We start from the raw sequence: 25,110 nt of genomic DNA on the forward strand, positions 1-25,110 counted from the left end.
AGTCTGACTCTGCAATTCATAAAGTTCATTCTATTCTTTTTCCTTTGGACATGTTGCTATCTTTAGTTAACCTTCTCTTCTTCACATTAACGTAACAGCTAACACTTACTGGACAAATTTTATATGCTGGGCATTTTTTTCCAACATTTATCATCTATAGTCCTTACTTTGAGCCAAGAGTTGTTAGTATGTCTATTTTGTAGATGAGACTTTGCAAGACTTATTATTTTGCTCAAGACCACAGAGCTAGTAAGTAGCAGAGCTAGGACTTAAACTCAGATTCCAATGACATCAAAGCTGATCTTCTTAAGCATTGTCCTGTCTTTGACCTAGTATATCTGTGGATAGACTCTGGCTTGAGTTCTCAGGTAATGATTTTCTATCTCTGCTTCAAATAAGATTGATTCATGAAGATTGAAAAATACATATTTCTTTTCCCTTTAGGCCCCGGTGAAACAGAATTCCAAAGGGTGAGTCTTCCATCTGTGATTTATTTTAAAGTTTCGTAAGTATTTTCACTTACATCAAAGAGTTACAACCTATGTTCAGAAGACTTACATCTAATTTTCTATTGCATTATCAATGGGATGTTTGTCTGCCATGTTTGAATTTAACATGACAAAACTGAGTATTTAATCTTCCTGCAAAATCTGCTTTATTAGTATGCTCAGCAATAAAAATACACAGGAAGAAAATCTCAGGTGGAAAGGTTTACTGTTGAGTAAATGAATTCAAGTCAGATGATCTTATTAAACAGACTTAATGTTTCTAGTGCCACCTTCCACCCGGTCTCCAGTGATAGAAACATCAGAATCATCCTGTAGCTCCCTCATCTATCAGGCAGAAGTACAGACTGTACTGCTGCCTTCCCTCTTACCTATGTACTTAGTGTGTGCACCAGTCCCTCCCTCCACCCTGTACACTGTCACTAGTTATATTGCCAATAGATACATCTGATCATGCCACCTCCTGCTTAAAAACCTTTCTAACCCTGTTATCTCCAGAAGGAACTATGCTCTCAACATTGTCTCCTACAACTTCGAGAACATGAAACAGTGCCTCTGCATAGCCTTAACTTCCACCACTGCTCATCGCCATCTGAGCTCTGGTAGATGACCTGGTTCAAAACTTACCTAGACTTTCCCTGCTGTGTACTGTCACTGTCCATGTGTGAAATGTCCTTCCATTGGTCTTCACTGAGGGGCAATGCAATGCTTCCCAAGCCTTGCTGACTGTGAAAATCACTGGGGGGTGGGGGTGAGGGGTTGCTTTAACACACATATGCATATATTCTCTCCCCCACCCCCAACCCTTGGAGGTTTGAATAGAATATTCTTTCTTTTAATTTTTTTAAATTAAATTAAATTTGCTTCCAAGAAAAATCTACCATCATTCAGTTTTTAGAAAGTGCTATTTTATTGGAAGTCACATGACATTAGAATCATTTGGTCTAAGATTTGAATCTCATCCCAGCTACTTAATTCAGTCATATCTTAGCTATAGGGTATCTGGCAAATAATTTCACCTTTCTGAGTCTCCACTTTTCAGGTGGTAGATGAGGATAGAAAACATTCATTTTATAATGCTGGTATAATTGCTAGAAATGAAATATATAGACTATCTTAAATATGTTAGCTACTTCACAAACCATAGGTATCCTTATTGTTATCATTGGTAAGTGTCACCTGAAAAACCAGCCTCTACCTCAGAGCAAAGCCTGTCCAAGGAAGGGGGCATGACCCTTGTCCTTGGAAAGACCCACAGAGCACTCCTAGGCACATACCCACCCTTCTGAGTTGTTTATCTACAAATAACAGGAGAGATCTGCTGTGCCAGGTGTCCCTGACTCAGTCAGGCTAGGTGGGGACCCATAGCAACCCCCTAGCAGCCACCAATTAGCATGAGACACCTGGGATGCCAGATAACCCTCCCAGTAGTTTATGGTGGTTGATAACTTTTTGGGAAACCCTGTAGTTCAGCAGGAACACCCCTCATGGCTTAAACCAATCAGTTCAAAGGAATCCCCCTCTTTTACTAGCCAATCACCCTTACCCAACTTGTTCCCACCAGTGAATGTGCTAATCCTGTTTTAGAGTTGTTTTATGATTTTCCCGTGGTGTGTGATGATTTGCTAAGGGATGCTATGATGTTTGTGGGGGTCCCTGCCTTCTCCAAAGAATGTATAAAACTGCTGCAAACCCTGGGCTCGGGGCCTCTCAGCATCACCAGTTGCTGTGTGCAAGTGGAGGACCGAGCTAGCTCGCGATAAACACCTCTTTGCTACTTACATTGATCTTGGTCTCTGGTGGTCTTTTGGGGGTCCCAAATTCGAGCATAACACACCTGCTCCACAAAACTTTCCCTTGACTTTCTCAGACATCTGGTTATTCTCTCCCCTAAAGCAAAATTTTGCCTTTTGTTTTAGAATAGGTAGTATATATGTAGATTTAAAACTGTAGTAGAAAAACAAAGAAACATTATTTTGTTCCTCTAAATCCAATTCAGTTTTTTTCTGAACTCTAGTATGGATGGGGTGTTCAAGATATTATTCAGTATATTGATATTATTATTAGGCTGTTGTCAAGTCAAATAATATAGAGAAGTATGAATTTAAAAGATAACATTTTATAATTTTTAATAGTCTGTCCTTGTTTTATGTAGGAGGATTGTGAGTTTCTAACTGATTTATGAGGAATTTGTATTAAAGTTGAACATAATATCTAAAGTATAAAACTTCTTCAAGTTTCCTTCCTGAAGTTAGCACACCTGCACACCTAAGATATTATTCAGTATATTGCTTCCTTCCCTAGGCTTAGGGAGTCCACACAGCCCTGGAAGGAACCTCTCATCCTAAGGCCACTGTGGTCATTGTTATAGTCCACATGATCCCTTTAAGGCAGATAGCTTCATGACTTCTGTGCCAAATTTATACCTAGAGATTGGAATAGTGTCCAACCATCCAGAAAATTACTAAATGGGCCACTCCCATCCAAGGTCCATTGCTCTCCGAGGCATGGCAGTGAGAGTTTCTATTAACCCAGAGCCCTGTCCTCTGAGCCACTAGAGAAATTCTAAAGCCCACCCCTGCCTTTGCTTCTCTTCTCCAAGAGATTGTCATCTTCTACTTTCTTGGAGATATCCTTTCTCCCTGGACAATTCAGAATTCTGGTTCCATCTTGCATAGAAATGACTTCTAGGTACCTGGCAAACTTAACACTTCTGGCTCTCAGAAACTTTTAACACATACCCTGAGGCAAATTAACTCTGATTACTTTTTGCAGAAGATACAAGAGAAAAGTAATTACATTGATGAGAGTGATAAATAATTTAGTACTTGTATCACTTTTCTATCAGTTTTGTGTTAATTACTTTGTATTCCAAGTCTTCACCTCTTTTAACTGTACAATGAATCCGATTAATTAGCATTAGTTTTGGGGTTTATGCATTTCATATATCCAGACTAGCCTTGATCTCTGTACCTATGGGATATTTAATAAATGATAGTTGAGACAATGGATAAGGCAACAAATAAGTAAGTCTCTAATGCATGAATTACTTGGCTCTACAAATTAGTTCTTTATAACCTTTTGAAAATACATTGCTTTATTGCACTTTACAAAAGTAACTTAGGCTGTTGTCAAGTCAAATAATATAGAGAAGTATGAATTTAAAAGATAACATTTTATAATTTTTAATAGTCTGTCCTTGTTTTATGTAGGAGGATTGTGAGTTTCTAACTGATTTATGAGGAATTTGTATTAAAGTTGAACATAATATCTAAAGTATAAAACTTCTTCAAGTTTCCTTCCTGAAGTTAGCACACCTACAGGAATTTATAGAGCATGAAAGAACCTGATGGTAAAAATCTGTAGTTCTGTACCTGCACAGTTCTTTTCAGTGCCTGGCCTGGGAGAAGTATTGGAGAATACACAGCTAACAAATAGTTCACATTTTTAGAAATGATAATTAATTAGAGATCTAATCAGGGGTCTTCAGCTCCAGTCATGGGACCAAACCTGTTTTTGTACATAAAGTCTTAGGGAAACACAGCCACTCCCACTCATTTACATTTTGCCTGCTACTACAATGTCACAGTTGAGTTGTTTGGACAGAGACATAGGTGACCAGCATAGGTGACTTGCTTTTGGCCCTTGGCAGAGAAAGTTTGCTGACCCTTCTAATTCACTGTTCCCATTTGCTTGCTATGGACTCTTACAAGCCCCTGAATTTATTAAAAACACCCATGAATCTGTGTATTTAATAAATTTGACTATGGTGAGAATGTATCTGACTCAAAGATGAATTTTCAAATGTATGTTGTAATAAAATGCAAATTAATTTCAATGTAGTTTTTTTTTTTTTTGTACTAGGAATTGAACCCAGGGGCACTTAACCACTGAGCCACATTCCATGCCCTTTTTAAAATATTTTATTTAGATACAGGGTCTTGTATGAGTTTCTTAGGGTCTCGATAAGTTGCTGAGGCTGGCTTTGAACTCATGATCCTTCTGCCTCAGCCTCCAGAGCCACTGGCATTACAGGCATGTGCCATTATGCCCAGCCTATAGTAGCTATTTATCTTTGTATGTGTGTGCTTTAAATTAGGAGATATCAAAAAATACAATTTGTATTGTGGAGTTCCTTGGATTTGTTTTTGTGTTAAGGATTTAATTTTTGAAAAATGATTGGGAAACATTGGTCCGGTTAACTCTATAAACCAAGAAGACTGCCTTAAAAACACAAAAATCATAATCAATTAAAAATGTGAGATTAATTATACCATATATGTGTTCACTGATGCCAAGACCAAATTCTATTTTGTAATAAATATGGTGGGTAAAAAATAATAGCTTGAGTCTAAGATGAAATAATAGCAACCATTTCCTGAACACTGAGCTGTGCCAGACATTGTCCTAAGTGCTGTACATGAACTGACTCCTCGAATCATCACAACATCATATGGTATTGTCAAGCTATGAACAAAGCCCCATGTTATGTTCAGATTTAGAAACTGCCAGTACTTTAATTTCCTTATTATTTTAAATATGATCATTTTTTGTAAAAATAAAATAATAATAATTAATTAATTTTTGCAGGAGGGAGCTCAATAATCTTTATTATTATTTTTAAACACAAAAGTTTTCTCAATTAATGATGTCTTTTTGGACAATAAAAAAGAAAAGAAAAAAGAAACATCACTTACACCTTAAATTAAGTAATTGTCATTTATTTTATGAGTTAGAAAAATTCAACCACAGAGTCCCACTTCTTTATAGTGAAAGAAAGAAATCACAGAGGAAACCTGTTGTGAGTCACACAGAACAATTAAAATGATTCTTTGTTAGGGCTGTGCTTTGTGGGGAGGTTTCTTTTGCTTAAATTTTGATTGATTGAATTTTGTTTCCTTACCTTCTCAAAATAAGGCCTTTTATAACAACTGTATATGTCAATAAAATATCTGTACTTTCCAAATCACTCTTTTGTCTTCAAGAGTGGCAAGATTCAAGGTTCCTGAATTGATTGATTTATAACCAAGGACAAAGTATAAGACAGATGTATTTTTTTAGTTCCAATTTTATTTTAAGAAAAAGAAGGTGTGCGTTACAGTTCTACAATAGCTACCGATATTATTTTAACTTTTAAGGAAGTGAGAAACTGAGACAGAAGGTGGCCAAGTAACTTGTGCCAAATTATATAGTCACCAAATAGCAGGAATCAGACTAGGATTTTCACAACCATCTTCTTCTGCTTCATTGTGCATAGGAGGATTTTATTCTTAAAGCTTGAAGATTCAGTTAAAAAATTAAAAAATGTACCAGTAGGACTTCAGTATTGGAGTAGGGTGAAGTCATGAAGACATATTTTATAATAAATGGTAGAGTTGAAATATAGTTACATTCTGCTGTACAAAAGTAGAGTATTTGCATTATTATCCACTTTCTTTGGGGCTACTGTTCTGTCAGTCATCCTTTTCAGGGTACTGAAATTATTATTAATTAGATTAGGCTTCCTTAGAAAAAGCAAAGGGCTAGAATGGGAAGAATTGGGGCTCTGTATTCAGACTTAGGGGTGATATGGGGGTCCTGAACTAGACCCAATACTTGTGTATCATTTATAAGTGATTCATTTGGGATCTGTGTTTTCATTTTAAGTATGGGGAAATGCTTATTTTTGAAAGTTGCTTGATTATTATCCTAAATATTAATAAATACTTCCATTCTTTTAGTGCTGTGTTGCAAAATAGCCCATACTTGTTAAGTACTGTATAAAGGGGGCACACTTTATTTTGTGTCTGAGTATTGTTTTTCTTCCTCTCAGACTACATAACTCTTTTGAGAACCACTGACTTACTGCATAGAATTTGAGGGCTGCAAGTATTAGGTTGAATCATAGCAAAATAGCTTATTAGTTACTGTTTATGAACTCCACAAGTGTCATTGTCATCTGGTCCAACATCATCCTTTAGGAAAACGTGAGTGTAGCTACATGGCCAAAGGCCATATAATTAGTCAATGATAAAACTGCACAGGTAACTTAATGCTCTTGGTTTCTGGTTAACATTGTCTCCCATTTCATAGACAAGATGAAACTGGTCAATAATCAAACGTCTGGTCACTGTGCTGGGTGTCAGTGGCTAAAAAGATGAAGAAGAGCTTATGGCTAGGGTAAAGCCACAGCTCCAAGTGCAGCCACCATATTCCAAGGCTGGTATATACATCAGCTTTCCTGTGTAGTCCAAGTGTGATATGTGCAATTAAGAACAAGGGATTGGTTTCCCTGGGAACAACTGGGAAGGACTGGCCCATTTCCTTTTATATGTGATAGCATAAACCCATCTCTCATCCAGCTATGTCCTTTGTTATCAATCTCATTTAGGAGACATTCTTGGAGCATTAACTTTCTGTCAAACATTATGGAATATTTGTAGTAGGGTAGTAAAAATGAACACTTATAGAATTCTTAGGTTGTGACAGATACTGTCCTATTGAGCTCACAGGTATTACTTAACTTTATTTTTTACAATAACCCTATAGCGGTAGTATCAGTATTGTCATCATGTCACTTTTATAGATGAGGAACTGGGATTATATAGCTTGTCCAATATGTGAACCCAGGAAGTTTGATTTTATAGCTCGTGTCCATTACTATGCTTTGCAACCTGTTACTTAAAGTGGTAAATAACATACAGTCATACTACTCTCTACATACAGTCAAAGAGAGAGGAATTAGAGGGAAATAATAACCATGGTGATTAGCCTTTCCATTAAAAGATGTCCTTCAGGGGCCTTGCTGCCTTTTTAACTGCATATCTTCTTGAAACACTTGCTACATTTAAGTGGGATCTGCCAGGAGGTTTAGGGTCTCCCTTCTTCTAGTACCCTGGAGTTAGAAGAGAGAAAGTCTTTGTCCCGAGATACCAGCAGTCTACACTTCTCTGATGAATAGATTGAGGAGAAGCATTGCCCAGAGAGGTCCACACCCTTCCTTCATCTCCAAAGAAGGATGCTTAGCTGATGTTGGGGTAAGAAGGGATGTGCAAATGATTTCATTGCTCAACTCTCTTGTAGTTTTCCCCCTTAGATCTTGGGCCCCCACGTCCCTCTGCACCCCTTTCCCCTTTCCTCTACCTAAAACCTTGTTAACGAGAGCTCACAGAATGTATAATTTACCTTTTTGAAATGTAGTGCATCTGTAAAGTCCAGCTACTTTGGCACATATGTCAGAGATTATAAGGATTAAATGTGATAAGAACATCTGGATCATCTCTCTTATTGAAGAAAATTCATACCACAGATTGTACCACAAACCATTTTTCCCTTCCCTTCCCTTCTCTTCCTTTCTGGATCCTCAGTGGTGCTCAGTGAATCCTTTAAACTGTAGCTGGTTAAATCCCTTTTCCTAGTTCCTTACTGGGGATCATGAAATCACTTTATCCTTAGCAAGCTCACACTCAACAGACAACTTTGCCTTTTATTTTTCAAAGAAAACAGAATTTTTTAAAAATTTGTTCTGATTAGTTATACATGATAGCAGAATGCATTTTTACACATTGTACACAAATGGAGCACAATTTCTCATTCCTCTGACTCTACATGGTGCAGAGTCACACCATTAGTGTAATCATACACGTATATAGGGTAATAATGTCAGTCTCTTTCTACTGTCCTTCCCATCCCTACAACCCACCTCTCCCCTTAATCCCTTCTACACACACAAAAAAAGTTCCTTCATTCTTCCCTATCCCTTCGCCCCACTATGGATCAGCATCTGCTTATCAGAGAAGACACTTGGCCTTTGTTTTTGGGGGGATTAGCTTATTTTATTTAACATGATATTCTTTAGTTCCATCCATTTACCTGCAAGTACCATAATTTCATTCTTCTTTGAGGCTGAGTAATATTCCATTGTGTATCTGTACCAAAATTTCTTTATCCATTCATCTGTTGAAGGGCATCTGTTTAGCTATGAGAATTAAGCTGCTATAAACCTTGATGTTGCAGTGTCCCTATAGTATGCTGATGTTAAGTCCTTTGAATATAAACCAAGGAGTGGGATAGCTGGGTCAAATGGAGGTTCCATTCCAAGTTTTCTGAGGAATTTCCCCTGCTTTTCATAGTGTTTGTACCAATTTGCAGTCCCACCAGCAAAGTATGAGTGTACCTTTCCCCCACATACTCACCAACATTTATTATTGCTTGCATTCTTGATAATTGCCATTCTAACTGGAATGAGGTGAAATCTTAGAGTAGTTTTGATTTGTAAGAAAACAGAAATCTTGAGATACAATCTTTAATGCATCTTTCCTTCTTCTAAGAAAACACCTGAATGCATTGCCTGATTGTTTATTTCCAAAAAGTGGAAATTCTGCCTTTTCAAGCTCAAGTTTTCCACCCACACTAAAAAATAAGGTCCTTACTCTTGGGGAGGTACTATGCCAAAGTGGAGAATAGGTAATAAACACACAATCCATGAAGAATATTTTCTGCTAGCCAAATATGCTTTGAAGATAGCATAGGAAAACTTGACTTGAAGTGGTAAATAGAAGCCTTTCTGGGTGACATGAAGCTAAGACAAAACAATCATGTGAAGATCAATGAACATCAAGTCTCTACAGAGAGAACAATCTTTAGAAAAACCCTCTAGGAATAAGGAGCTTGAGGCAGGTGAGGAGAGAAGGTCAGCCCATGATGCTGATCTGCAGTAAGCATGAGAGAGCACAGGGGACACCAGACAAGAGCAAAGCTGTCCAATAGAACTTCTGCAGTAATGGCAATGTGCAAGATGCTAATCACTATGCAAATGGCCATTTACATTTAAGTTCATATAAATTAAGAAAAATCTAAAATAAAGCTTTTCAATTTCACTAGCCACATTTCAGATATTTAGCAGCTGCATGTGGCTGGTATTGGATAGTATGGAGTTACAGAATGAACAGAAACTACCTAAGTGAAATATTTGCTAACTAAGATAAGGAGTCCTCCTGGGATTATTTGCTAAGTGTGATAAGAAGCTACTGAAAAGTTTGAAGCAGGGGACTGCTGTGGTTAATTTACATAATCCTTAGGGCTGCTGGGAAGAGAGCAGGGGGTTGGAAAGCAACCAAGAGAGGAAATGGGGAGACTGCAGAAGCCACTGCAGTTGTTCAGAAGAAAGATGGGGTTGCTTGGACCAGGGTGATGGCAACAAGTCAAAGTAGAGATAGATTAGGGATTTATTTTGGTAATAAACCCAAAGTTGATGAATCACACGTGAGACATGAAGGAAAGAAAATAACCATGGATAATTTCAAGATTTTTGGTTTAAATAAAAATTATTCCATTATATGTATTAAGGTCGTTAATTAGGTTCCTCCTGTTTTTAATGTGGATTCCATTCTCTTTCTTCTAATGATTGATAAATTTCCATGATTAAACTTAGAGCACTTCAGAATTGCCTGAGTCAGCTAGTGGGTTCTGCCAGTCCCTGAGACCTTGCTTGACATTGCTGTTTTCCAAGCAACCAGTGACTTTCTCACAGGCACGAAAATGCCTGTCTGTTCCAATCCTGCTTAACGGCTGTAAGATGTTTGTTCACCTGTTGGTTCACTCCCTTCCCCCACTGACTCCCAGACCCCTTGCTCCTGACACTCTTGCTGTCTCCCACCTATGCCTCTTTTCCTCTCCTGGGCTCCCTCTCAATGTTGCATCCTCCAGACTCAGTCTTTTTTATCTTTCTTATGAATCCATGTAATCAGATCTACTCTGTCATCTACATTTTTCCTCTACACTTTGCAAGTTCACAAATTTATAGAATGACAGCATCAGGCACTTTTGTGAGCCAGGAACTTTGCTAATTGATTTGCAAACATCATCTCATTTCCTTCTTCTGGAACATTAAGGAGTAGGTATGACTATTCTAATTAAAAATGGCGGGCTTGGATTTAAAGCTGCCCCACCCAGTTCCTGGGCTCTAGTCCTGACCACTGTGGCTTCTGCTGTACAGTCCCAGCTAGGACCTCGGGTTTCCACACTGATGCTTTGAGCTGCCTAGTGGACAACACATGCATAGAACTCAAGCATGTGAAAATAGACATAAAAAACATTTTTATTATGTGCTCCTTCCTATGAATGACATCTCCCAGGAGATAAACAATACAAAATGGAATTACAACCTTTTCTTGTATTCCTTATTGGTTTCATGGTACGACAGCCAAGCCAGTCTCCAAAACTAGAAACATTATTTTCTTGCTTCTCTTCCTTCCCAGGTCTTGAAAGGTATACCTCAGAGGTGGCTTTACCTGTAGGAACTCAGGTAGAGTTTGGGAACTATTCTGGCCTGCATTAGGATCACCTGGAGGGCTTGATAACCCCCAGATTGTTGGGTCCCATACTCAGAGGTCTGAAGGCAGGGGCAAAAATGTGCATGTCTTCGTTTCCAGTTGATGCTTCTTCTTCAGGGACCATGCTCAGAACCATGGTCTACAGTAAGTCATGCCTCTCAGCTCCACTAACCATGGAGCAGGTGAACTGGAAGAGCACTTGGCACTGTGTCAAGTGCCGAAGAAGTAAAATGAAAGAAGATTCATTTTGTTTGGGGATGCAAAGGAAGGCTCTGGGAAATCTGCTCTGAATTGACGAGAGTCTTCTACTGTTCTGACTCTTCCTGTTTACCTCATCATTTATTCAATACATTCAATCTGTGGAGTAGATGTTCTAATTTTGGACTGTGAGATTTTGTATTTGAAGATGACAACTAATAGTTTAAAATTAAGGGAGTCGGAGAAAATAAGATGCAGAAGGGAAAAATAATGCTGATATTGTTTAGACTCTTTTCCCTGAAAGAGGATAAATAAATATAATATGTCTGGGAATGTCTGGGAATAGGGGCTCTTTTCTCTCTGACAAATAGACCTTATAAGCCCAAACTTCATCATCCAGAGTCACATTTCTTTCCTGGCTTACAAATACAGCACTGATTCCTCCTCCTCCTCTCCAACATCTCCTTCCTGACACCTCAGCCTCTAGTCTAAGCTAGAATCTTTGTGGCTGCATCAGAGTCCATTCCCCTTTTCATAAGTACTTGTTAAAAATGATGAAATGTCTGGTCTGCATTCAAATTGCCTGATGAGCAGGGCATAAGAGGGCAAAGACAGCCCAGGGGAAAACTGCGGCTGGCTGCTTCTGCTGTCTCCATCTCTCCCATTCTTCGAGACCCCCACTCTGCTCCAGTAATTTGCAGAGCCCCATAAACTTTGGACTCCACTCTCCCGGGAAGGTCACATCATCACTGTGTCCCTGCATCTGGTGGGCTGAGGATACTTGGCTGACTAATCCAACAGCACATTATGGAGAAAAGCCAACACTGTGAGGGTCCTGTTTATTTCTCTCCACCTAACTTGTTTTCTTAACTTGTTGAAATATTAAATATTTTGAAGTAAGTTCTGATTCTTGTGTGGTAGAATATTTTGAAAAATGTTTTCCCATGAGTTCTTATTATTAGTTAAGCCATGATTCAGTATCCCAGGGCAGGGCTCACCGTGTGCCCCAGTTCTCCCTTTACCACCCTGAGAGAAGGATGCGGGAAAAGGAGACGTACAGTGGAGCCAGTTCTTCTCAAGAAACATGCCTTTGGCCCAGTGGTTGAGACTTGTAAATGTTTGGTACCATTTGCACATTGCTGTCTCATCAGGATGGAAGTCCAGTTGGCTCTACCAGCAGTTTGGGGTCTGGTTCTGGTTGAAAATATGGCTGTCAAAAGGAGGGGCCTTCTCATTCTTGGTTTTGGTCTTAATATTTTCTGCATGGTGCTAACTCCTGGCATGGGTGTTGGTAGGCGTTCTGAGCAGCCTAGAGATGCCCCCAGAGCAGCTCAACAACACTCAATAGATTTCTATGTGAGAGAATCCTAAGAGACCTTTGACTTTTTTCCACCTTTTTTTTTTTAAACAGGTACATTATTTGTGTATAATGGTGATATTTGTTGCTACATATTTGTACATGCACACAATATAATAATATAATTTGATCAGTATCATTCCCCAATATTTCCCCTTTCTCTTCCCTCCTCTCTGCTCCTGGTGAGACTTTTAACTTGTTAATAGATCTAATATAGGAAGGGGTTAATGTCAAGAAAAAAGTAATAATAATTCTTTAGTAATAAGTTTGAACTGCGGTATGATATAACTTGGTCTTTAGCTGCATTCTGATTTTTTATGTAATTTTATTTTATATTTTTATTTGTTCTTTTTAGATATACATGACAGTAGAGTGTATTTTGACATATTGTACATACATGGAGTATAACTTCCCTTTTTTTTTTAACAGAAGGAAGATTGGGCAAGGCTCTCTTTTATTTATTTGTTTATTTTGCCATACAATTTTTGTTTTAATTTGCACAAGTACTGATCCTCAACTGACTGGAATTTTTTTGAGGGGAGGGGTACCAGGGGTTGAACTTAGGGGCCCTCAAACACTGAGCCACACCCCCAGTCCTATTTTGTATTTTATTTAGAGATAGGGTCTCAGTGAGTTGCTTAGCACCTTGCAGATGAGGCTGCTTTGAACATGCAATCCTCCTGCCTCTGCCTCCTGAGTTGCTGGAATTACAGGTATGCACCACCATACCCTGCTAACTTCCCATTCTTGAGGTTGTACACGATGTGGAGTTACACTGGTTTTGTATGCATATATGAACAAAGAAAGTTATGTCCATTTTATTCTACTATCTTTCCTATTCCCATCCCTCATACCTTCCCTTTATTCCCCTTGTCTAATCCAATGACATCTTCCCGACCTGCCCCCTTATTGTGAATTAGCATCTGCATATCAGAGAGAACATTTGGCCTTTGGCTTTTGGGGATTGGCTTATTACACTTAGCAAGATAGTCTCCAGTTCCATCCATGTATCAGCAAATTCCATAATTTCATCTTTATGGCTGAATAATATTTCATTATATAAATCACATTTCTTTATTACATCCTGAAATTTAAAAAGGAGGCTGGAAATTACTTCTCCTCCCAGCAAAGCCATCTGTTCTCAGGCAGCAGCATTAGGGCAACTGTCTCTTTGAGTTACTCTCTCACTGGAGAGGCCCCAAGTGAGAGCCAGATTCCAGGCTAGATCTCTAATTCTTTAATCGTCCCAAATCTCATGACAATTCCAGGAGGTGGTTCTTTTACTGCCATTTGACAGGTGAAGGGATTGATGCTTAGGGATGTAAAGTCACCTGTAGGAAGGTCACACAGCCTGTAGAGATGAGTGTTTCTGATACTTGCAATGGAGAACAGGCAACAGGAATTTATTTAGGGCTATTTGCTGGGCACTGGATTAAGTCAAGTGAATACTAAAGGAATGAAGAACTGGAAATTGGAAGAAGGGAAAATTATCATTTTGAGTAAAAAGGTTCTTTTTTTGGAGAATGACATCTGTGATGTCTCACAAGGGTGAGAGCTAATTTACTCTATCTGGTTGTGGTTGGACAATAGGCAGAAAAACATATCCATCTTTGAATGGAACTCTTCAATTCACTGGGGGTCGAGGTTCTAGCCTAGGAGGTAGTTAATCTGAGAAGGGTGGGGAATCCCTTTGATGAAGAGCATAGTGGTAGCTGATAACATTTTTGAGAAGGAAGGCATTTCAAGAGACAAGCTAGGGTCAATGGTGCAAGTGAGGTTGGGAATGATGCTTGAAACAGAACTCTAGTCAGGTTTTCTGAAGGCGTTTGAGATAAAGAGTGGTGTGGCAGACCCAGGCTGCCCAGGCTTACCTAGTAGCTAAGTGTCAGGGATAGTGATGAGTTGAAGAGACTAGACCAGGGCTACAAATTATAGTTGTGGCTTTGGTTGAAGTCTGTGTATTTACTTGTGCTGATAAACCTGTCACGGGTTCTACTGTACTCCAGCACTACTGCCTTAGGATGCCCTGATCTTCAGGCAGATACTTGGAGGAGATGTGTTTTTCTTTTTCCTGCAAGGGATACAGCCAACTAACTCCTGCTGGCGTGGTATACGAGGACATTAGAATGCTACTGGACACAAATGCAATGGATCTCAATTGAAGTATGAAGTGGTAGAGGGCAACCTCCAATTCATGGCCAGTTTATTTCTGCCATTTATTCAACACATGCCCTTGCTAGACTCTGTAATTTACACCTTTCTAGGCATCGTATGTACCTCTATACCTTATAAGTTTGCAGTGTGAATATTTTAATTTCACTTAACAGTTGAGGCACTTAAGTTAAAAGAGGTAAAGATACTTGCTTGAAGTATCACAATTTGCAAGGGGATGAAGTTGGGTTTTCGTATAATTTATGTGATTCTAAAGGCAGTGTCCTCTCTACAACTTTGCTTGGCAGTGTTAGGCTGCAGAAATGTGCTCAAGCATGTGGTCTATACACTAGGCTTGGAACTAGGTGGCTGGAATTGAATGGATCTCAATTATGCATTCTCAATGAGGATGAAACTGCCCACGAGGGGACACTTAAAAATTCTTAGGTCTTATAATCATTTCTGGCAGAAATACACACACACACACACACACACACACACACAACTGTACCTTTAACACAGTAACAGCTATTACTTTTAAATCCACGTCATCACCTTGAGCGAATGCCTGATCAATCTCCCCTTGACATACCTGATTCAACTTATTCCAGTGGATCCAATGTTATATTTCTTCTTTCATGATCCAACATGTCTGAGGATTCATTCTTTGTGGACAAAAGAATGAGAATAATGATGGTGTCCACTAGCAATAGGAATATTTGAGTGAGAAACACTATATTTTCCCTCAGTAGATAGTAGAAGGCCACTGTGGAAAGGGTTGAATTTGGAATTGATTTTGGAAATGAAACTAATGGCATTTGTGGATGGATTGGATTTACTAGAGAGGGAAAGAGCATACTTGCCCATTTTTTTGTTTGAATATCATTTTTAAACCAATATTCAGATTCTTTTGTTTGTTTGTTGGGAATGAAATGGGCTCTTCGCTGTTGACAAGATTATTTCTGAGTTGCAAAAATTATCCTTCCTCCCCATTTTTGTAATTGCTATATTTTCAATTCGATTTTGGCCACAATTAGATAGATAGTGAGGGGATACTCTTTTCTTATATCAGTAGTGGAAACCTTAGCAAGAGGCATTAACTGTTCCAGGTATGTCAAATAGACCTATCAGTTTTTCTTTTTTAGCCATATTAGTACTATTAATGATGTTCTTGTTTTGAAGCCTGGTTATTTTTTCTCTCTTGCAATTATGACATGATACTGATAATTAACCTTCTATAGCTCCAGCAATGCTGCCACGCTGCCCTGGTATTTCCCCATTGTCCTTCAAGCATTGGAACTCCCACATTAACTCAAGATTAATGTTGACTTTCTATCTTTAGGATTGGAATCTACTTCCTACTTGCTGAAACTCTTTCCTCTCTCTCTCTCTCCCTCTCCCTCTCCCTGTGTGTATGTGTGTGTCTGCTTTCTGATGGCCATGTCCTGAACTGCTTTCCTCTACCACATTCTTCCTTCATGATATTCTGCCACATCTTGGGCCCAGAGCAATGGAGTCAACCATCTGTGGATGGATATCTCTGAAATCATGAGCCCTAAAATAAACTTTTCCTCCTCTAAAAGTGTTCTCGTCAGGTTTTCTTGTTGCAGCAGCAAAAAAGCCAACTAAAGCAAAGTTTAATACACATAAATCCACATTAGTATTATCAATCTCACCAACCATTTCATCACTCCAACTCCCAATCCCACCCAAGGTATACAACTCAACAAAACATACCTACTCTGATAGTTACTCTTTAAAGGGTAATACTCTTTGCAAAAGTTTCCAAATCTAGAAGCATCTCTTGACACTCCATTTCCTATATTGTCCATATCTGATTGTTCACCAAGCCCTCCAGGATTGGGGCCAGAGGTGTTTCTGTATCACTGTGGCTCCTGGCATTCCTTCCTGCCTCCTTCCTGACCTCCTGCCACTGTTCTTCCCATATTTCATTTGACTTTCCACACTGCTGACAAGATCATCTTCTGATCCTGCCAGTTTGCTTTAAAACCTCTTGACTCTATTTTGCCCACAGGATATATTTCAATATCTTCCATATGCCACCCAAGGCCCTTAACAATTGGCCCAGCTTGTCTTATTTTTCAGACGGATGTGGAAGCTATTGAGATGCAGAAAATAAAAACTTATTTCAAAATTTGACAGATCATTTTGACTTTTTAATCACATATTTTTCTCAGTCTTTGGTTACTAAGAAAGAACAGTTGGGGGGGTATAGTTGAAATTTTATGTTTGGTAGTAAAGGGATTCCCAATATAAATAGAAGGGACCAAGAAGATCAAAATTTTCATGAAATATTTTTCCTACATTTGAGAGTTCAATGATGAAAATAGTTTTCTTAGCCAAGCTTTAGAAGGCATAGATTCTCATTTCAAGGATGAACTTGAACTATTAAATTTGGTATTTGGGGGAGGAATGAAGGAGGATTGTATGGTAGGATACCCTAAAGCCTGTGTAGAGCAAAGAAAGATTTTATTCTTCATTTTCAATCATTTAAACGAAATAATGTTAAAGTCTTCTGGTTCTTTTAATGGGCTCTAGTAAGAGAATTAAGGCAGTTAAGAAAAAGACATCATTTACTAATACTGTAATGCCATGCTATGAAACTCTTCAATGATGGCCTATGACAAAAAGTAGGATGAAAATGATTTTTTCATTCTAAGGAAGCCACCAGTTCAGCCAGTATCATCAGGACATCCTCTGGTCAGTCCCCAAAAGAAGAATGTGTGGAGGTTATGGAGGGTAGACTGTGGGTTCAAACAGATTTGGAGGAGGTGGGTCACTGAGGATGTGATTAAAAAGTCAAAATGATTTGTCAAATCCTAGGCATACTATGTTATAAATAAATCAAAGCTCTGAGATTCTTTCTTATTCTCCAAATGAGAATAATACATATTTAAAAGTTATTCTGCTGTTTCTACAAGTCAGGCTGATCAGCTTTACTATGGTGCCATGTTTTCAAATTCCTCCTCTCTATGTAGTACTCAATTGGTAGGACTGGAAGCATCTGCAGAGCTGGTTTAGCCCACTCATTTTACAGATATGGAAATTCAGATGTCTCAAGGTTATTTACATTTACATTAAAAAGGAATTTTATCACTGGGATCTGCCCTTATGTTTTTTTCCCCTCTCCAGCATTGATTTCATTCCTAGTGATGAAGGAATCAGACACTGGTCAAGTAATACTAAAATAGAATGTTGACAAATGAAGCAGATATCCCAGCCCCTACTCAATGCCAGGAGTTAGTGGGTAAAGCAAGTTCTTTTTCTGAATTTTCACTGCCTTGGCAGGAGACATGGACTTAACCTAAGGTCTCTAGGTCAGGTTAGACTGGAATAGCCACTATAAGTGAAGCCCCAAGTGCTTTGGACCCAGAGGAAGGAGGGATGCATCCAGTATGGGGACAAAATAGAAAGACTTTTGATGTTGGCGGCAGTGTGTGTAGAGGGCTAACAGATCACCACCCATTAATTCAATACCAATCCATGGAACAAGTCTGTGTCAGTTACCATGTCCTCTTAGTTCTGACTATAGGAGGAGAAATAACATAGCAGATAATGTACAGTCATGGGGGAATGGGGACAGGAAGAAAGTGCAGAGAAAAACAAAAACATGGCAATCATTGTCTCTGAAGGAGATATAAACAAAAGCAGAAACAACATATATGTGGTGCAGCAAACCAGGCAGCCTCTGAATAGCTGGAATAGGGCTCACTTTTCTCTGCAGAGATACTTTGGTTATTCTGATCTATTTCTTTTCTGATTGCAAGACATAGTTCAGAAGAGAGGGAAGCAGAAAAGGGAAGGGAAAGAAGCTAGGCAAGGGTAACATTTTAGAGGTAGTTCCAGCCATAGCCTGATCTCACAGGAAGTTCTGGAACATAAATTGTACCCAACTTTGTACTTCCTTGAAGAAAAGGAGCAGAGGTTTCCTACTCTCACTTTATTCATTCATTGCAAGAAATATAAACTTCCAGTCACTTCCAGGACACTTCCTGGAGGTGAAATGACTTCAGGGTCCAAGGTCAATTCTCTGAAGAAGATCACAGTAAAGCAGTTAGCAGCAAAATCTTGCAGAAGCTGGAGGATTAGTGCACAGAGCTGCCAGAAGGCATCCAAGGGGGATTTTAATGGGGCGCTAACAGTTTCATACAATACATAAGTGGTTATTATTGCTATTTCTAGGTCTGCTTTAGTTGGTAGTGGTCTGAGGGAATCCATTAGGGAAGCCCATTATATAAAGTTTCTGCTTCAAGGATTTAAAAGCAATCTTTATTGCTAATAATACTTGCCAAATGTCAAGAACCGTAAAGTGTATGAGGTTTTCCCCCTACTTGCAAACTAACAAGTTAGCCTGACAGTTTTATGAATGTTGACGGATTATATGAGACCCTTGAGTCAGAGACAAAGGATTTTATTATAGTAATAGCAGTAGCGAGAGTATTTTCTTGCAATGGTTCTGAGACTCTAATTCCCACAGGGCAATGCAAAGAGAACTAGGTGACTTCTGCTTATGCACTGAGCAGATAGGTACAAAGAAGAACCTTGGCATTATAGAACCTGAATCTTTTATGGTGAGAAGTAAACAAAATTTCCCTTTGCTCTAGAGAGAAATATTATCTTTATCTTCCAAGACTATTCCTGTACAACCTATTCTTGAAAAGACAGTTTGATACAATCAGTGCCTCTACTCACAAGACATGCAGAAACACCAAAAACCTATGGAGAATGTCTCCCAGCAAGTAGATAAAGAAACAGGGATCTCTTTGGCAGCTAAACACGCTTTGTTGAGTATTGTCTGAATAATGGTACTGAGGCCCTTGGTGTTGAGGCATAAGGCTAAGCTGAGTCCGGCTTGGCCAGAAATTGGGAAAGAGGAGGATAGGGTTTTTAGTTGGTATAATGTCACCAGCTGGCTGAGCCAGCAACTAAAACACCACACAAACATAGAAATACCTTTCTTGGTGGTCAGGGATGGCTCTGAGACCTCAGGTGTCAGCTCCCATGCTGGAACGCAAGGGGAGCAAGGGAGGCAAGAGGCAAGAGAGGGAGCGTACCCCGAAACCCTGTTTTTATTTAGGGGAAAGATATTTGATGGAAAATTCCACCCAAATAAGGGAAGAGATTGTGTTACAGCAAGCAGGGGGGTGTAGCCTAGTCCTATTTGGTGACACCCACTCCCAGAGCTGCACTTCCTTGCCCAGTGAAGATGAGGCCCACCTGCCTCGCACTGTATGTGATACCAGTTCTATTACTGGAGGTTAAGGGGGCGTGCTCAGCTCCTGTTCAGGGTGGCCCCTGACAGTTTAAGACTGCCATGAGACCCCCTCTTACCTGCATATGTTTTTGTCTGTTTTGTTTTATAAGACTCGTTAGGGTAGAGAAATGAGAAGTGGATTGGTCATCTCTAACAAACCTCAGAATTCATGCATCTCTGTGTCCTGGAGTTTTTCATTAGGAGCCTGTCAATCCTTTGATAACCCATAATTTCTAAGAGAGTGGCAGGCCAAAAGACTTCCCATCATTGATTCTTAATATTTAGTATTTTAAAAGGTTTTTAATTCATGTGTAGCTATTATTTTATTTTATGATTTTAAAATCCAAAGTAACTTCCTCTTCCAAATCTTTGTTTCATCTCTGATTTTTTACTGTCTTACCTATTACAACTTGCTCAATATTTTGGATTCTGTTTCTTTCTAATTCTCTATACTCTCTGTTAACTTGCCTGTGTGGCTTTACTTCTTTCTTTGTCAACTTTACCACCTCTGGCCCATAATTTCAATATTTCTCCTTCTGAAACCTTATTTTTCTTGCCCTTTCATCTTTCCATATATGTGTAACAATCTCTAGCCTTGGATCCACCATCTTCTTTCTTCATGTCTCTGTAAGACTCCCAGTTGTTTTAGAGAAATATCTTTTTTGATTCATATCATTTTTTTGTTTGTCTTTAGCTTTGCCCAACTTGATCATTTTTAGCAATCCTTGTAAACTTATTGGCCTTTGTGGTTTTTCTATAATTACCATTTCATGATACAATGACATTACCTCTTTTGTTTTTCATATCTGTAAACTAAGAAAGATTTAAGGCTATACCTTAAACATGTATGAAGTATTTGGGAGCATGATAATTTTAGAAATAGGTAATAAGTAAAAAGAAAAAAATACATTAATATCAAAAGAACAACTTGATTTAATTTGAAATTATCATGTTTTAGAATGTGTCTGTTATTCAGTTTATCAAGCAACAGTCTCAGAGAAATGACTTGTCCAATGTCTTATAGTTACCCAGAGTCTTCCTAGGATTTGAGCCCAAATCCTTTTGAATTCAGTCCTCTCTTTCTGGTTACCACAAGATGCTGCTTAAAAAGCCAGTGGATTTACTAAGGTGGAAAACTGTTTCTATCTTTCCTTTTTGTGTGATTGTACCTTAAATTTTACTGTATTACAATTGGGATGCCTTTACTTCCAAAGAAGTAACCTACCAAAGAACCCAGTTTGTTTTAATTGAATAAAAAATGAAGTATAATATCTTCTCTATTTACACAAGTCCTGGGAGAATTTCCTTTCCACCCCTCAGCCTCATTCACACTGTATACACACATTCTCACTCTAACATAAAACTAAACACATTCCAGCCAAATATACCATTATTTTTTAAGTTCTATATGCTTCCAATAACATTGCCTTAAAAAGTTACTTAACATGAATAAGTGCTGAAGGACTTTAAAGTAAGGGCATGATGCTACGTGATATAAAGTAGTCACAGAGGAACAAATACTACATGATTTCACTATTGGAAGTATTTAAAATATTTAACATAGAAGCAAAGAACAGAATAGTGGTTGCCATGGGCTGGGGGTTGGAGGGAAATGAGGAATTGCTAATTAATGGATATAAAATTACAGTAATACAAGATGGATAAGTTCTAGAGATTTGCTATACAACATTATCCCTATAAACAACAATACTGTAGAGTAAACTTAAAATCTGATACAAGGAAGATCTCTGTGAAATATTCTTACTATAATTAAAAATTGTTATTATACTATATAGTATATGATTTGCTTCCAAGTTTTATAGTATGAGAATCTTTTCTTTTAATTTTCAGAAAGTTGCAATTTTACATGCTAAAAGTTATACTTTTTTGTATCCCTTTGATTGAAAAATATTTGAATAAAATCAGTATGCATTCATTAAAACTTTGAAATGTATCTATATTTTCTTTATCATACGGCATCTCTATCTGTTTGAAAAATTTTCACTCAAGTGTGAAAAATAGCTAACTATAAGGAGCCTGGACCAATTATTACAGGCTTTGGGAGACATGCCAGGAAGATTAAAATTTATTTTGTAGGAAAGATGAAGTCAGAAGAGGATTTAAAGCAAAGTGACAGAATTTGATTGATTATATTTTCTGAAAAATAATTTTGGCAGCAATGTGGAGAGCCAAATAACATATGGAGAGTCCTGTAGCAGGAGGTCAGTTAGGAGGTAGATGATGTGAGGAGCCACAGTGATATAGAGACACCTCTAACCCCAGCTAGATGGGGCATGGCCAAGGATGTCTCCATATTTGAAGAATATGTTAAGACAGTACTATGAGTAGAATAAGAAATATCAGAGGAAGCAATATTTCATTGATTGATTTGTTTTGGTGGGGAAGGAAATTGGAGTATGGGCAGATACAAATAATATTGAGTTAGATTTTATATATATATATATATATATATATATATATATATATATATATATATATATATATATATATATATATATATTGTGTTAGTCGGCACTTATTTCATCACTGTGATAAAAATACCTGAAGGGGGAAAATATCTAAAAGAATAAAGATTTGCTTTAGCTTCCAGTTTCAGAAGTTTCAATCCATGGTCACTTGGCTTTGTTGTTGCTGAACCTGTGTTGAGACAGAATATCATGATGGGGAACCCTGTCAGAGAAAACTGCACAATCATGGTGGCTGGGAAAGAGAGTGGGTAGGGAACATCCAGGGACAAGATATACCCTTCAAGGACAGAACTTATTTCTTCCATATAGGTCACATGATCTGTCATTTCCATCACCTCCCAATAGTCCATTCAATTATGAACCTATTAGTGGATCAATCCATTGGTAAGACCCAGAGTCTTCATGGTCCAATCATTTCCCAAAAGCCCTACCTCTGAACTTTGATGTTAATCTTCAACACATAAGCCGTTGGGGGACATTTCATATTCAACCATAAACATATATATACATGAATTTCATATATACATATATTCATTACATATTGTTAGGGTTTGGATATGAAGCGTCCTCTGAAAAGCTCATGTGTTAGAAACATGATATCTAATGCAGCAATATTCAGAGGTGAAATGATTATATATTATTAAAGTTGTAACATCATTGATGGATTAATCCATTTAATGGATTAATAATTTGAATAGATTACTTTGTGGAAATTATAGGTAGGTAGGGTGTGACTGGAGGAAGTAGGTCACTGGGGGCATGCCTTTAGGGAGTAGTATATTTTGTTCTTAGCTGTTCATCCCCGCTTCCACCAGTCTCTCTGCTTCCCAGATGCCATGAGCTGAACTGCTTTCTTCCACCCTGCTCTTCTACCATGATGTTCTGCCTCACTTTAGACCCAAAGCAATGGAGCCAGCCAAGCACAAACTGAACTTCTGAAACCACGAGCCAAAATAAACTTTTCCTCTCCTAAGTTGTTCTCATCATGTATTTTTGTCACAGTGATGAAAAGCTGACTAAGATACATATACATTCAATATATAAAGATTGAAGTATGATTTACATCCAGGTGATGTCCATTAAGCTGCTATGTATGTGGGTCTAAAACTGATGCAATATGAGTAAGAGCTTCAGATAGCCCTGGACCATCTCCCCAGTGACATAAGCAGAGACTAAGGAGGAACTTAGTGCAAGTGTTTGTTCTTCACTTCTCTTGGGAGAGGAGCAAATTTATTTAGAGTATGTGTGTTCTTCTTGACCCCTTGCTGAAAGAGTTGAAATTTCTGAAAATTCTATGTGTTATTCCAAATACATCTTCACTCCAGCTGATAAAACTTAAAGGTCTGTAGAGTGTGTGTGTGTGTGTGTGTGTGTGTGTGTGTGTTTGATTTCTCTTAGGAACAGAGACTGAGACAAGCATTCTTTGAAAACAGTTCATTTGGGAATTTCAGAAAACACTGATATAAATTGGAGTAGTAAAATAGGGAAGGGAAGGAAAATAAAAAGAGGAAATATTAGAACAAGCAATCACAGTGAAAGGCTAGAGCTTAATCCCATGAGGACTTCTGGGAAAAAATGCAAAATGCCAAGGGGTTAGGCAGCTCAGGTATTTATAAGCCAATTCCCAAGAGTTACTGAGGTCATTCCTTGGGGTGATAATTCCCTTGCACTTTTCACCTGTCAGAAGCGTAGATAGATACATTGTGCTTCTGACAAAAATACTCCAGGCAATAGGGATAGATACAGGCAAGTGGAAATCACATAAAGCCCACTAAAAGGTCTGAAGGATATGGAAGGAATACTGAGTCTCCTCTCCCAGTCCAAGAGAAATGACTGTATGCATTGGCAACAAGAAGATGCCCGTAGGCCTCTAAGAGATTACCTATTAAAATCAACAGGAAACATGGAAAATATATCTTAATTGAGCAGGAAGGGAAAAAAAATCACTGTAGCCCATATGTTCAGGCTAATGTGTTCAAAGGAAGCTGGAATTGTCATCAGGAAAAAACAAACCTGGAAAAAATATGTTGGAGCTGCATGGAGCTGAGTGCTCTTATTAGCAAACTAATTAGTTTTCCAGCACCTTCAATAATATCAGTGTGTTAGCAAGGTTTTCATCATTGTTACAAATTCCTGAGATCATCAACTTGAAAAGAGGAAAGGTTTATTTTGGCTTACAACTTCAGAGTTTCAGTCTGAGGTGGGTTGGTCTTGTTACTTTTGTGCCTCTGATGGTGGGGGTGGGGGGCAGCACATTCATGGCAGGCACACATGGCATACCTGTTCATCTTATGGCCAGGAAGTCAGAGAAAGGAAAACGACCACAGTCCCATAATCCCCTTTGAAGGCATACCTCCAATGAACTAAAACCTCCCACTCGATCCTGTTTCTTAAAGTTTCTACCACCTCGCAAGCTGAGGACTAAGCTTTGGACATATGGCCTTTGTGGAGGTGGGGTCATTCCAGATCCAAATTATAGCATTCTGTCCTGGCCCCCAAAGGCTCTCGTCCATCTCATAATGCAAAATGAATTTTGTCCATCCCTAAGAATTCTGAAGTCTCCTCTAAGACTCAAGGAAAACTCAGTCTTTATGAAAAATCAAAAGGAAATTACATACTACCAAGATAAAATGAATAGACATTCTCATTCTAAAGAGAGAAATAAGAAAATAAGGAAGGATTGGATCTAAGTGAGACTGAAACCCAGCAGGGTAAATGTCAGATCTTAGTGTCGGCATCTGGGATACACTGTGGCAGGAGGTTGGCTGCCAGTGGTTGAGGCAGCCCTATCCCTATGATTTTGCTGGCTGCAGAACACAGT

At 38.5% G+C, this 25,110-nt stretch overlaps 1 protein-coding gene across 5 annotated transcripts in view; it reads left to right on the forward strand.

Annotated features, from left to right (window-relative positions):
- Positions 1 to 25,110, forward strand: part of Asns (asparagine synthetase (glutamine-hydrolyzing)) — a 157,514-nt gene that overhangs the window by 81,336 nt on the left and 51,068 nt on the right. For 2 of the 5 annotated variants that reach the window (XM_046422603.2, XM_046422602.2), the window contains exon 3: positions 445 to 470. The exons of the other annotated variants lie outside the window; for them this stretch is intronic. The gene's annotated coding sequence lies outside the window, so the exon portion shown is untranslated. The remainder of the gene's footprint in view (positions 1 to 444; positions 471 to 25,110) is intronic. 5 annotated transcript variants of the gene reach the window in all.

This window comes from Marmota monax, unplaced genomic scaffold, assembly GCF_021218885.2.
Source record: "Marmota monax isolate L192 unplaced genomic scaffold, Marmota_monax_Labrador192_F-V1.1 WCK01_AAM20220418_F8-fsc00144, whole genome shotgun sequence".
In the NCBI taxonomy this organism is placed as follows: domain Eukaryota; kingdom Metazoa; phylum Chordata; class Mammalia; order Rodentia; family Sciuridae; genus Marmota; species Marmota monax.